The 13,094-nt window shown below is 42.5% G+C and overlaps 1 protein-coding gene and 2 pseudogenes across 1 annotated transcript in view; 2 read left to right on the forward strand and 1 right to left on the reverse strand.

The window, feature by feature from the left end:
- LOC120552576 overlaps positions 1–13,094 on the forward strand; it is a 501,282-nt pseudogene that overhangs the window by 487,689 nt on the left and 499 nt on the right.
- Positions 1–13,094, reverse strand: part of LOC120552600 (NACHT, LRR and PYD domains-containing protein 1-like) — a 735,215-nt gene that overhangs the window by 287,311 nt on the left and 434,810 nt on the right.
- Positions 1,896–13,094, forward strand: part of LOC120552570 — a 39,583-nt pseudogene continuing 28,384 nt past the window's right edge.

Raw genomic sequence — 13,094 nt, forward strand, 5'->3', positions numbered from 1 at the left:
TGCCGAGAGAAATCTCAATCATTCCCAATCTTACAGAGACGGAGAGTGTAGGTATATGTAAGGAGATAACATAAGCACAGGCTAATTACTGATCACTAACATGCTAGTTAACATTAGTCATTAAACCTAAACAGATAATGGAAGTCCAAACTGCCTGTGAGCTTCTCCTGTACTATACGGTAATTCCTCTACTGTGTGACAGTAAGTCTCGCGGGTTATGACCCATCGTTAGCCTATTGTTATAAAAGCGTCTGCTACGGAGCCATAACGTGGGGTACAAGGTAACGGAGCCTTTATACCATTGTCCGTGTTTCTTTAGAATTAAACAACGGACAAATAGAGAGTTTTTAAACGCTTCAGATGTGTAAAGTTATTCGCAGTCAAGGACGTAAAAAAAAATGGCGGTCAGTGAAATGCTAACAAGAGGTGATGCCTTTGTAGCAACAAAATGGCGCCATCGAGGTTCGCGTTCTGAAGCGAAGCTTACCCCTTGGCTATAACTCCGGATCGCGGTACAACCAATACACGTCACTACCCCAGAATGCATTGCGACGTAAATAACCACGGCGGCCTACGAGGGAACATATTTTCTGCATTTTTTAACAAAAAACAAAACATTTGGAGTGTTTTTGTACCACCTTTTTATAGCTGACGCCCACGTTAATCTTATAAGGCCAACATGTCGTACTAGTCAGGGTTCCTTTTAAAGATCTATAAGTTCTCTCCACAATATATTGTTCTTGAAGGTGAAGAACAAACATCCATGGACAGTAGTTGTTCTGCCCCTGTTTCTGTGTGTGTGGCGCAACCTAGCCTGCTACATTAGCTCGGCAGATAGCTAACAGTTTCAACAAGTTTCAAGACAAAGAATGAAGCTTGTGTATCCTTTCCAAACTTTACTCAGCAACCATTGTAAATCTACAACGAGCAAATACATCTCAGTATTTCATTCGGTTCAAGTACAATATTGATATATTATCTGTTAAAAACGTATAGGAACAAATGCGTTAGCTTAATGCTAACTTCTATGGGAAATTCCATTACGATGCTAGCGTTTAGCCTATACGATCCAAATACACATTTAGAATGGACTTGAATTCATTAACAAAGGATATCATTACTAGTAATCTTAATACTTAATGTCAAGATAAATGTATGAGCTCGTACTTACAGGCAAACGTTTTTCTGGCCAACTTAAGTCAAGAGAGAAAAATATGTGACCGTTTACTTCCAACATGTATACACAATATACATTACATTACGTTAGGAGTCACCACTAGAGGTCTCCCTTTCCCCAGATAAACAACAGAACATCACAGTAGTAATAAATACTACTGGGCCACATGTGGTATTCATTTAAAAGTTGACAATAGAAAGATACATAAAACGGAAAGACTTACAGAGAAGGAAACAGTCTGGACCTGAACCTGAGACTCCTCTGGTCCATGCTGTGTGTCTGAGACTGCTGGTGGACCTCAATATTCAGACTACTTCTAACCTCAGTTCAAACCTAACGGACTCAAGCTAAGCTGCTCAAAGGGACTGGGAAACAGAAAAGGACATCATCAGCTCTCTTTAAGGGAGGACTTTTACTGTGAAGGAGCTGCAGGAAGTGTTGAGTTTGTTTTAATAAACAAACTACAGACAGATCACTAAATGTTTAATAAGACAGTCGGAGATGAAAAGCAGTTTTAGTGTTTATGAAAGCAGGAGAGTTTAGATAAAAGGAACATTTTCATTACACACTGAATTGACATAGAGCTGTAACGACACTTTTAAAACATCTGAGCTTTGATAATAAACAAATTATTTAATAAATAAATGTGTTGACAGAAAGAGGAAGAGGAGTGATGTTTGTGAGGAGGAGCAGCCGTCCTGCTGTGCTTTGTGTCAGGACGTCCTGAAGGATCCAGTCTCTACCAGATGTGGACACTGGTTCTGCAGACAGTGCATCACCTCATACTGGGACCAGTCTGCTTCATCAGGGGACTCCTGCTGTCCCCAGTGTGGAGAAAGATCCAGAACAAGTAAGACTGTCCATCTGTCTGCTGATGTCTTCATGTCTCAAAACAGGATTCCTCTTGTGTCATTACATTTATATTGTTATAATTGTTGTTTGGAGACTGAAAATAACACTATTAATAAATAGACTTTTTGTATTTCCTTACAGTGTACGTTGTTAAACATAAACATAAGATCAGTGTGAAGAGGACATATGAACGTGTGACTGAAGGAGCTGATCAAACAGGAAGCGGAACCCTCCTCAACAGGATCTTCACTGCGCTCTACATCACAGATGAACTGAGTGAAGAAGTTAATACCCAACATGAGGTGAGGCAGCTCGAGACAGCTTCCAAGATGAAGACCCTCCATGACTCTCCAATCAAGTGCAGAGACATCTTTAAAGCCCTACCTGACCAACAGAAACACATCAGAGAGTGCGTTATGATGGTCGACGCTGGCGTTGGAAAAACCTTCTCAGTGCAGAAGTTCTGTCTGGACTGGGCCGAGGGTTTGGAGAACCAAGATGTGGATCTGGTGATTCCTCTTTCCTTCAGGGAGCTGAACTTGATCAAAGATGAGCAGTACAGTCTTCTGGAGCTGCTCCGTGTTTTTCCATCCATCATTACAGGAGGTCACAGCAGAGCAGCTCGCTGGCTCTAAAGTTCTCTTCATCTTTGGCGGGCCTGGATGAAAGCAGACTTTACCTGGATTTCAACAACAATGAGGCTGTTTCTGATGTCACACAGAAGTCATCAGTCAACGTGCTGTTGACAAACCTCATCCAGGGGAAGCTGCTTCCCTCGGCTCTCGTCTGGATAACTTCCCGACCTGCAGCAGCCAATCAGATCCCTCCTGCGTGTGTTGACAGGGTAACAGAAGTACGAGGCTTCAGTGACGACCAGAAGGAGGAGTACTTCAGGAAGAGAGTCAGTGATGAAGAGCTGTCCAGCAGAATCATCTCCCACATCAAGACATCCAGGAGCCTCCACATCATGTGTCTGATCCCAGTCTTCTGCTGGATCACTGCTACAGTTCTGGACCACATGTTGACTACAGACCAGAGAGGAGAGCTGCCCAAGACCCTGACTGACATGTACTCACACTTCCTGCTGGTTCAGACAAGAGGGAAGAAGCTCAAGTATGCTGAGGGACATGAGACGAGTCCACAGGAGCTGACGGAGGCTGACAGGGAAGTTCTTCTGAAGCTGGGGAGGCTGGCGTTTGAACAGCTGGAGAAAGGAAACATCATGTTCTACCAAGAAGACCTGGAGCGCTGTGGTCTGGATGTCACAGAGGCCTCGCTGTACTCAGGAGTTTGTTCAGAGATCTTCAAAAGAGAGAGTGTGATCTTCCAGAAAACAGTCTACTGCTTTGTTCATCTGAGCGTTCAGGAGTTTCTGGCTGCAGTCTACCTGTTCCACTGTTACACCAACAGGAACACACAGGTACTGGAGGACTTCCTGGGGAAAGACTACGTTGATTCATCTCTGGATGTCTTCCTGAAGAAAGCCATGGAGAAATCCCTTGAAAGTAAAAATTGCCACCTGGACCTGTTTGTCCGCTTCCTTCATGGCCTCTCTCTGGAGTCCAACCAAAGACTCTTAGGAGGCCTGCTGGGTCAGACAGACAACAGTCCAGAAATCATCCAGAGAGCCATCAACAACCTGCAGAAGAAGAGGAAGACAAACATCTCTCCTGACAGAAGCATCAACATCTTCCACTGTCTGACGGAGATGAACAACCACTCAGTCCATCAGGAGATCCAAGAGTTCCTGAAGTCAGAGAACAGATCAGAGAAGAAACTCTCTGGGATCCACTGCTCAGCTCTGGCCTACATGCTGCAGATGTCAGAGGAGGTTCTGGATGAGTTGGACCTGGAGAAGTACAACACAGAATTGGAGGGACGATTGAGACTGGTTCCAGCTGTGAGGAACTGCAGAAAGGCTCAGTAAGTCTAGATGTGATTATAAACACAATCAATCAATGTAAAGCTGATGCCATCAGTCTTAGAGTAAAGATACACACTTCACACACATTTAGATTATAAATCATGCATGAGACTGTTCTTAATCCCACCCAAAAAAAAGATTTTTATATTTTACCCCCACTACTTTTGGTGATAATTGTGTTTCTGTTTAACAGCTCTTGAACATCAGTAACAGTTCATTTATTTTATCTATGTATTTATTTGACAGGGACAATGCATGGCTCCTTAGCAGTACCAGAATTAGCTATAAGCTAATTTTCATCTGTAGTCCCTGGGCAGGAAACAGAGAATAACATCTCTGTCAAAAGGGAAATCTAACACAGTAGTAAAAGACAACAATCAAATTTCACAGTATTAAAACTCACCCACTACAACAACCAAAACCACAACACAAAAACACAACTTTGACAACAAGAGCCACAACATGAAGACAAAAGCAACAATACAATTACATAACATTAAAACACCACAACAATAGAACCAACAATAAAATCACAACATTTAGACCCCACTACAACAGGACTTCACTACATAAAGATTGGCTGTTTGGGTTGATGATTGATGGGAGCATGATTGGGTTGATTTCAGCCATGATTTTACATTACATTACATTACATGTCATTTAGCTGACGCTTTTATCCAAAGCGACTTACAATTAAGTGCATTCAACTGAGAAGGTCCAAACTCTAGACAACAAGTAGTAAGTGCAAGTACATTAGCTTTAAATAAGCTAAGCTACAAAGAAACAAAAGTGCAGGTTAAAGAGTTTTTTATTTTTTTTATTTTTATTTTTTTTAACCGAGGTGTAGTCGGAAGAGATGTGTTTTTAGCCTGCGGAAGATGTGTAGGCTTTCAGCCATCCTGATGTCGATGGGGAGCTCGTTCCACCATTTAGGAGCCAGGACAGTGAACAGTCTGGATTTGGTTGAGTGATTAGTTCTCCCTCGCTGTGATGGAGCAGCAAACAGTTTGGCTGATGCAGAGCGAAGTGGGCGGGTTGGGGTATATGGTTTGACCATGCCCTGAATGTAAGCTGGGGCTGATCCGTTCGTGGCCCTGTATGTAAGTACTAGTGTCTTGAAGCGGATGCGGGCAGCCACTGGTAACCAGTGAAGAGAGCGGAGGAGAGGTGTAGTGTGAGAGAACTTGGGGAGGTTGAAGACAAGTCGAGCTGCTGCGTTCTGAATGAGCTGCAAGGGTCGGATGGCACATGCAGGCCGGCCAATCAGGAGGGAGTTGCAGTAGTCTAGACGTGAGATGACTAGAGCCTGAACCAGAACCTGAGCCGCCTTCTGCGTTAGAAGTGGACGTATCCTTCTGATGGTATGCAGCATGTATCTGCACGATCGGGTGGTTGCAGCAATGTTGGCAGTGAAGGAGAGTTGGTCGTCAAGTGTCACACCCAGGTTTCTAGCAGTCTGGGTGGGGACTACCACAGAGTTGTTGATTGTTATAGTCAGGTTTTGGGTAGGAGAGCCCTTCCCTGGAAGGAAAAGGAGCTCAGTCTTGTTGAGGTTGAGTTTAAGATGGTGTGCGGACATCCAAGAAGAGATGTCGGTCAGACAGGCCGAGATACGTGCTGCTACTTGAGTGTCAGACTCAGGAAAGGAAAGAATTAGTTGGGTGTCGTCTGCGTAGCTGTGATAAGAAAAGCCGTGCGACTGAATGACAGACCCAAGGGAGTTGGTATAGAGAGAGAAGAGGAGGGGACCCAGGACTGATCCCTGAGTAACCCCCGTTTTGAGTGGGCAAGGCTCTGAGCTAGATCCTCTCCAAGTTACCCGGTAGGTTCGGTCTGACAATTAAGATGTGAGCAATGAGAGCGCAGAGCCTGAGACACCCAGATTCTGGAGTGTTGAAATGAGGATCTGATGGTTCACTGTGTCAAAGGCAGCTGAAAGGTCTAGAAGGATGATGATGGAAGAGAGAGAGGTTGTTTTAGCGATGTGAAGCTGCTCAGTGACAGCAAGGAGGGCGGTTTCTGTTGAGTGACCAGCCTTGAAGCCAGACTGGTGGGGATCGAGAAGGTTGTTCTGGTTGAGATAGGTAGAGAGTTGATTATAAATGGCACGCTCAAGAGTTTTAGATAGAAAAGGAAGAAGGGAGACAGGTCTAGTTATTTACATCAGAGGAGTCGAGTGTTGGTTTTTTGAGTAGTGAACATGCCGCCAGTGAAGAAGGAGAGAGTGAACGAATATTACGGCGGACAGGTACAGTGTCTCTTGAGATATGGTTGTGAGCTTGTAAGAGTGGGAGAGAGTATGAGATGAAGAAATGGTCTGAGATATGGAGTGGAGTAACAGTGAGGTTGGATGTAGCGCAGTTTCTAGTGAATATGAGATCTAGGTGGTTACCAGCTTTGTGAGTGGGTGGTGAAGGAGAGAGTGAGAGGCCAAAAGAAGAGAGAAGGTGAAGAAAGGCAGCTGACTTCTCTGTCTGGATGTTGAAATCACCCAGAAGTACCAGCGGAGGGCCAGTTTCAGGGATGTTTGAAAGAAGGACATCCACCTCCTCCAAAAATTCCCCCAGAGGACCAGGTGGGCGGTAGATAACAATGATGACTAGTTGCACCGGATGAGTTATGGTGACAGCATGAAGTTCAAAAGAGAGAGGAGTGAACTCTGGCAGTTGATAGAGAGAAAATCTCCACTTGGGGTTAATGAGTAGGCCAGTACCTCCACCTCTCCCAGTGGGTCTGGGTGTGTGAGTGAAAGAGTAGGCAGAAGAGAGAGCAGCAGGGCTGGATGTGTTGGTTGGTGTAATCCAGGTCTCTGTGAGAGCAAGGAAGTCAAGGGATTGCAGGGATGCAAAGCCAGATATGAACTCAGTCTTGCGAGTGGCAGACTGGCAGTTCCACAGGCCACCTGCAACAAGGTGTTGTGTGTGTGTGGAACGGGTGGGTTAGGTAAGAGTGGTGGGGTTGCGGAAATCTTGCGAGCTAATGCGTGGTTTGTAGTATCTCCGAGAGGACACGCGGACAGGAATGGAGAAGCAGCACATTTCCGGATAAAGTCACCAAGCAATGTAGGTCGGATATGAGATATCAGCCTACTTAACTTCCCACTTACCCTCCCGCGAAGACTCCTGCGTAGACTCCTTTGTCTTTGTCCTCAGAGTTTTCGTCCGACGAGGCCGCAGCTGAAGCTGCCGCTTCACGCAAATACCAATTTTAAATAAAGAGAGGGGACTGTGTTGGCTACCGGTGGGAGGCCACACCGTCGCTAATCAGTCAAAGCACCTGGGAGTCGTTAGGCCCCACTCCCAAAGTCACACTTCACACTAACTAGTTTCACTCTAACAAAAACCACTAACTTTGCTCAACCAAAACCAATTACAGCAAAAACACAACAGCAGCAATAGAAAGAAAGTAGAACAGTCAAAGAAGTAGCAGAAAACCCAAATAAAATAAGTACTTAAAGGTCCCATATGGTGACACTTAAACTTATATTTGTACCGTTCATATGTGTCTATTAAACACTAATTTAATAGTGTTACCCCAAAAAAAGAGTTGGGTTGATTTTCCCAAACTTTTCTGAGAGCCCTTTTTCTCCCCTCCCACACACGCTTGGATTACCTGCTGGATGGAATGTTCAGCCTACAACTAAAGAGCAGAACGCTCTGATTGGCTAAGCACAGATAAACATAGAATGCTCTGATTGGCTAAGCACAGATAAACATAGAATGCGGCCTGGAATCAGAATCCTACTATGAACATGGCTGCAGGATCAGACCTTACCAGTTAGAGCCTGAATACTCAAGTTCAGAGGATTCAAGTGAAGAGGAACAATTCATTTCTTTTAGCATTTCTGGTCAGCAGGACGTTTCAGAGTGGTAAGTGGATTGTGTTTTTATTTTAGTATGTAACGCTTTAGACATAGTCAGCTAACGTTAGACAAGTGTGTCTTCAGTGATGTGGCTATTCGGGGCTAAGGCTAACGTTGTATGGTGGCTGTGTATTTTTGGCGTCTTTTGGGTTTTAAATCTTTGAAAGTCACAGAAACCACTTAGAGTGAATGATGTGTTTTCATGTTATTATCATACTGTCGTGATGGGTCTGTTTATATTCCGGTGCATGGCACATAGCGTTATCTGACACACGCCCACCTGTTATCCCGGCTCTGTGCACCGCTGTTGCCTGGAAAAGGCAACGGTGTCAGCAGCACGGAGGTCCCCTGGGACCGCCGGTAGACAATATAGTACGACCTTATTTGTAGTTTCATATGTACCAGAATTTACGAATATGAAGGAAATTACTACAGATATTAATGTTCTTACCTCGGTCTTCGCAATGTCGTTCATATGTAATGTTCAAACATAATGTTCCTATACATTCTCCAGTCAGTACTAAATATTTGAAAACACCCAGATCAAGTATTAAAGTGATTTTTTTGTTTACAAATGCATTCAAATTGTTTTCATTGAATTAAACCAATTGACGTACTTTTCTTGTTTCATGCTTCAGTTGATGTTTAATGTTACTACAGGTGCACATGTGGACATTGTGAGCGGATGCCGCCCAAAGTTGAATTCCTGTTTTACAACACCAAGACGTGTGAGGGCCACAGCAGAAAAACAATTGCCAACAGAAGCATATAAATGTTCAATTCAATTTTATTTAAAGAGACCCAACAATTCCCCCAAGAGCAAGCATTTGGTGTGACAGTGGCGAGGAAAAACTTCCTTTTAACAGGCAGAAACCTGGGACAGAACCTACTGTTCTTTAGTGATATGAACTGTAGTAGAAATAGTCCGATAATAACAGTTGCAACAACCTGAGCTCTGACTGGCTCAGCGCTGAGATCCTCTGGAATGGTGATCTTCTGCAGGTCTTCAGTAAAAGGTGCTGGGTCAGGGACAACACATAGCCTGTGGAATGAAAGAATTATGTTTTAATAAATTTATTTTTTTATTAACATGTAATGTTTAATAGCAATTTACTAAATGTATATGTGACCCGGTGTGTTGTACAAGACAGACAAATATTAGCCCCCGTTTTAATATTTGAACTGATTAGAACCCAAGGACTCAAAACATAAATAAACTATTTTATTACTTCTCTGTATCTCTGTCTGGTCACAGGGTCATTTGAGTACATGTGTTTGAATGGGTGAGGTTGTTCCTGCTAAGCTCAGCATGTCAGCAGAGGGCGCTCTAGGCTTTACAATACACTGGGCATCAGTAGCTAATGCTGACAGTAGAAGTAATCGCCAGTATGTGATCAACGAGTTTAAGTGTGTACGCTACAGAGAGTGATCCTGTTTAATGTAAAATCATTTTAAGTGTAACATATGAATTAATTATTTTGCAGAGAGAAACTGTCATCAACAAGAAAGGAAGGAAGAGATAATAATAGAAATATGACTAATAAAAATAATACCAATACGATGCAAGATTTGGCATTAACGAGGTAACTTCAGGTTCAACCCAGGGTTTTGTGTATCACGACTGTGGATCACTTGTTATGAAAGATATAGATTTTCAGCGGAGGTAATTACGTACAGGGCTATTTGTCGGCTTCTTGAGCCGTGTGTTGCGGTTTGAATTATGTTGTTATATAATTTATTTGCTCTCACAATATCTTACCACTGTTGGGGTTGCAACTAAAATAATAGGTATAAGTAGTAATAAGTAGTTTATGGAAAGCACAGTGTAATTATGGTCAGATCTTGGTCCTGACTGATGGGGAAGTGATATTAGTAAGCGTTGTGATTTGCGTGTTTGCAGCGTCTGTTTTTTTTTGCCAGCTGTCCTCCTGTTTTAGGAAGCAGCGACTGTATTGCTTTTTGCCTGTAAAACCGTGTCTGTGCTCTTCATATTTATGTAGAATTATAGTTTGCTCTTCTGATGTAAAATATGCGGCTCTGGTAGATGTGTGATTGTACCTGCTCTACATGAAGTGCCCTGAGAAAACTTCTGTTATGATTTGACACTATCAATAAAATAAAATTGAATTAATGTTGCATGTTGTGATAATTTACTTACAGAATGTCGGCTCAATCTTCCTTCATTTGAGGCTGTATCCCCATTTCTTCGCTTTAGGGAAGGCCAGTTTAAGGTCAGGATCTCCCGGAGCACTTTTGACTGTGGCCGGTTGGCATTCTCATTCAAGTGGGATGCTGAGAGATAGAGTCTGCAACAACAACAATGCAAATTATGTAATGGGTGTGTATTTTATTACTCCAATACATTGTACAAAGAAAGAGAAGTCTACACACTGTGCTAAGCTACCTGAGGAAATGGCACAGATCAAAACTTTTTTTTTGTAGTTTTTTAAATAATCTGGTAAGATAGTATGTAGACTGTGGCTCATTTGAAATAGCAGTAATAACAAACATAAAATACTATCATGATACATAAATAGGGTTGGGTATCGTTTTTTTGTTTTTCGATTCCGGTGCTAAATCGATACTTTTAAAACGGTGCCGGTGCCTAAACGGTGCCTGACACGGTACTTTTCAATAAAGTTAAAAAAAAAGAAGAAGAAAAAAAATAAGGGTAGTAAACAACAGTCAGTGACTTGTTTATTGCTAAGGCCATGGTCAAAATTAAAGATTTAATAATAATGTAATAACTATAACTAACTTATTTCACCAGTAAATTGCTGTTTAACCCCAGATGGGAAAAGGATATTTTACAATTACTGTGAATGCACCACGAGGCTACCTGTTTTAAGTGACTGCACCGTCAGTGTTGTTTAATTCCGACAACAGCAGCTGCAAGTGAACGCACCGTCTGTGGTGTTTAATTCCGACAACGGCAGCTGCGAGTGAACGCACCGTCTGTGTTGTTTAACTCCGACCATATAAACGTACGGTATATCTCTGAATTGCGACAACGGCAGCTGCTGCTGTGCTGCAGAGCAGACTGTTACATCCCGCTGTTGAAGTCCTCCACAGTGAAATACAGTCACACTTTACACTGTTTAACGTTAGCTGTCAGCATTTTACCGGTGTTTAATCCAGCTGCTAGCTAAAGGTAGACTAACGTTACGTGCTGTCAGGTGTAGTATAAAGTCAAGCACCAAAATGAGGCACCGAAACTTTCGTTCTTATTCAGTCTCGTTACTACCGTTTACGTCGGCACCGGTTCCCTATTGGCACCGAGTTTCGTACCCAACCCTATACATAAATACACATTATGTAGTGCATAGGACAATATCTGTATACAGTCTCTAAGATCAATGTTCTATGTCTGCCCCCACATTATGTACTATATCTCACTGATAAGGTTCCCATATTTGTTTCCTCTTTTTTTTTCCTCTTTCAACTGCAATGGGAATATACTGTAAGGTCCATAGATATATAATTTGGGAATAACTATTACCAGTAATCATTCAAATGATTACTTTTGACTTATCAGCTTATAAATACAAATGTAAATAAAATACAACAACAGGTAAACTAACATTTACAAAAATTCAATTTCACAAACCTCTGCTTAGTACCTCTGAGTCTTAGTAGTGTCCTTGGATAGTTGGGTTCCAACAGATCTTTTAGGAAGGGGGTCAGTCTGGCAGCCAATACTCCGAGAGGTACTGGCCTGGGAAACGTGTATTGGCTCCCTAAGAATAAATTCAGATATGTTAGGAAATGGGAAGGAGACAGTGTGATAGTATTGCAAGTCATAAGACATTTCATTTTTCATTGTAGGCATACAACAAAAAGTGTGGTAACTCAGAGACCAGCAGCAATAGAACACAAGAAAAAAACATATGATGAGGTAGCGTCCTCTATCTACTATAACATACATGACAAATAAAGGCACTTGGATGAGTCAAATAACACTAAACAGTGGCAGTGCAAACAGTGCATTATAAGAAGGTATTTAACAAGTTAGATGCAATACAGATATATGTGAATATAATAAATAATAGGTAACTACCTAGGTTAATCACATGTAGAGCTTATAACATATATTGCAATATATACTGTGTAACATCATCTGTCTGTCAAGGAAGACAGAAGAGAGAGAGAGAGAGAGAGAGAGAGAGAGAGAAAGGAAAATCAAAAAGGGTTGGCAAGCAGGGGACGCATTGCACAGAATCGGTCATGTATATCAATAAGGTAATCATTTATTTGTATCGTTTATAACATATTAGTGTACTTTCTTGCCAGATTCCCCCGCCAAGAAAATACTGTATATCAGACGCTGCAAATGGCGAGCCGAGCAGCGTCCTGTCTCACAGCAGGGTGGAGCAAAAAAGCAGCTGGCGCCTTCAGGGGACTTGGGCGCTTTGCCCCTAAAAAAACGGGGGACTTGAAACCGGTGAGCACCAACACCGATACGCTGAAGATACGCTACCCGCCATCTTGCTAAAAAGACGATGTGATGCACTCACACAATCAGTCCCAGACTATCTCTAGTTTCCTCTTGGCCCCAGATTAACAATATTACAAACAAACTATAATAGTAGGCGACATCACTGTTGTTTGCTGTATCAAACGTTACTATACAGTTAACTTAGCTACAGTACTAACTTTAGTTAGTTCAGTAGCCAACTAGGTTATATAGTTATAATGTGCACAGTCACCCCACACACACACACAACAGGATAAACCATATGTTAGCTAGCATGCCACAGCCAGCTAGCTAACCAGCCAACTAACCAATTCAATGTACCAACCATTAGGAAAAACGAAATTATCAACTCTGTTAGTAATCTACGTTATGAAATTGTTTTTTACTCACCGTTTCAATGCTTGGGAGAGGGTCCTGAATAGTGGGAATGGATCTTTTCATCAACAGTAGTTTTGATACGACATCATATAGCCCCTGATTCAGTACGAACTGCGGTGAGAAATGTGCAGTTCAGTAGCTAGCTAGCTACATACAGTAGCTAGCTGAAAAGCCTGACTCGGCACAGGTTGAGGCAAGTCTCCAAAAATAAAATCCATCCACCTGTCAGCAACATCTTTTTCTTTTGGAAGGCAGTGCAGTGATGTATTTCATACTACCACCCTGGAATGATGCATTTCTTATGGTCGGTTTTCTGGGAAGACATGACTCCCGCATGTTCTCAGATTCTTCTCTGCAGCAGAAGCGAACGTTAGAAAAGGGGGCGGGTCTAAGTCGATTTTGGAACACGACACCCATTGGTTACCCG

This window comes from Perca fluviatilis, chromosome 22 (genome assembly GCF_010015445.1).
Source record: "Perca fluviatilis chromosome 22, GENO_Pfluv_1.0, whole genome shotgun sequence".
NCBI classification, from domain to species: Eukaryota; Metazoa; Chordata; class Actinopteri; order Perciformes; family Percidae; genus Perca; species Perca fluviatilis.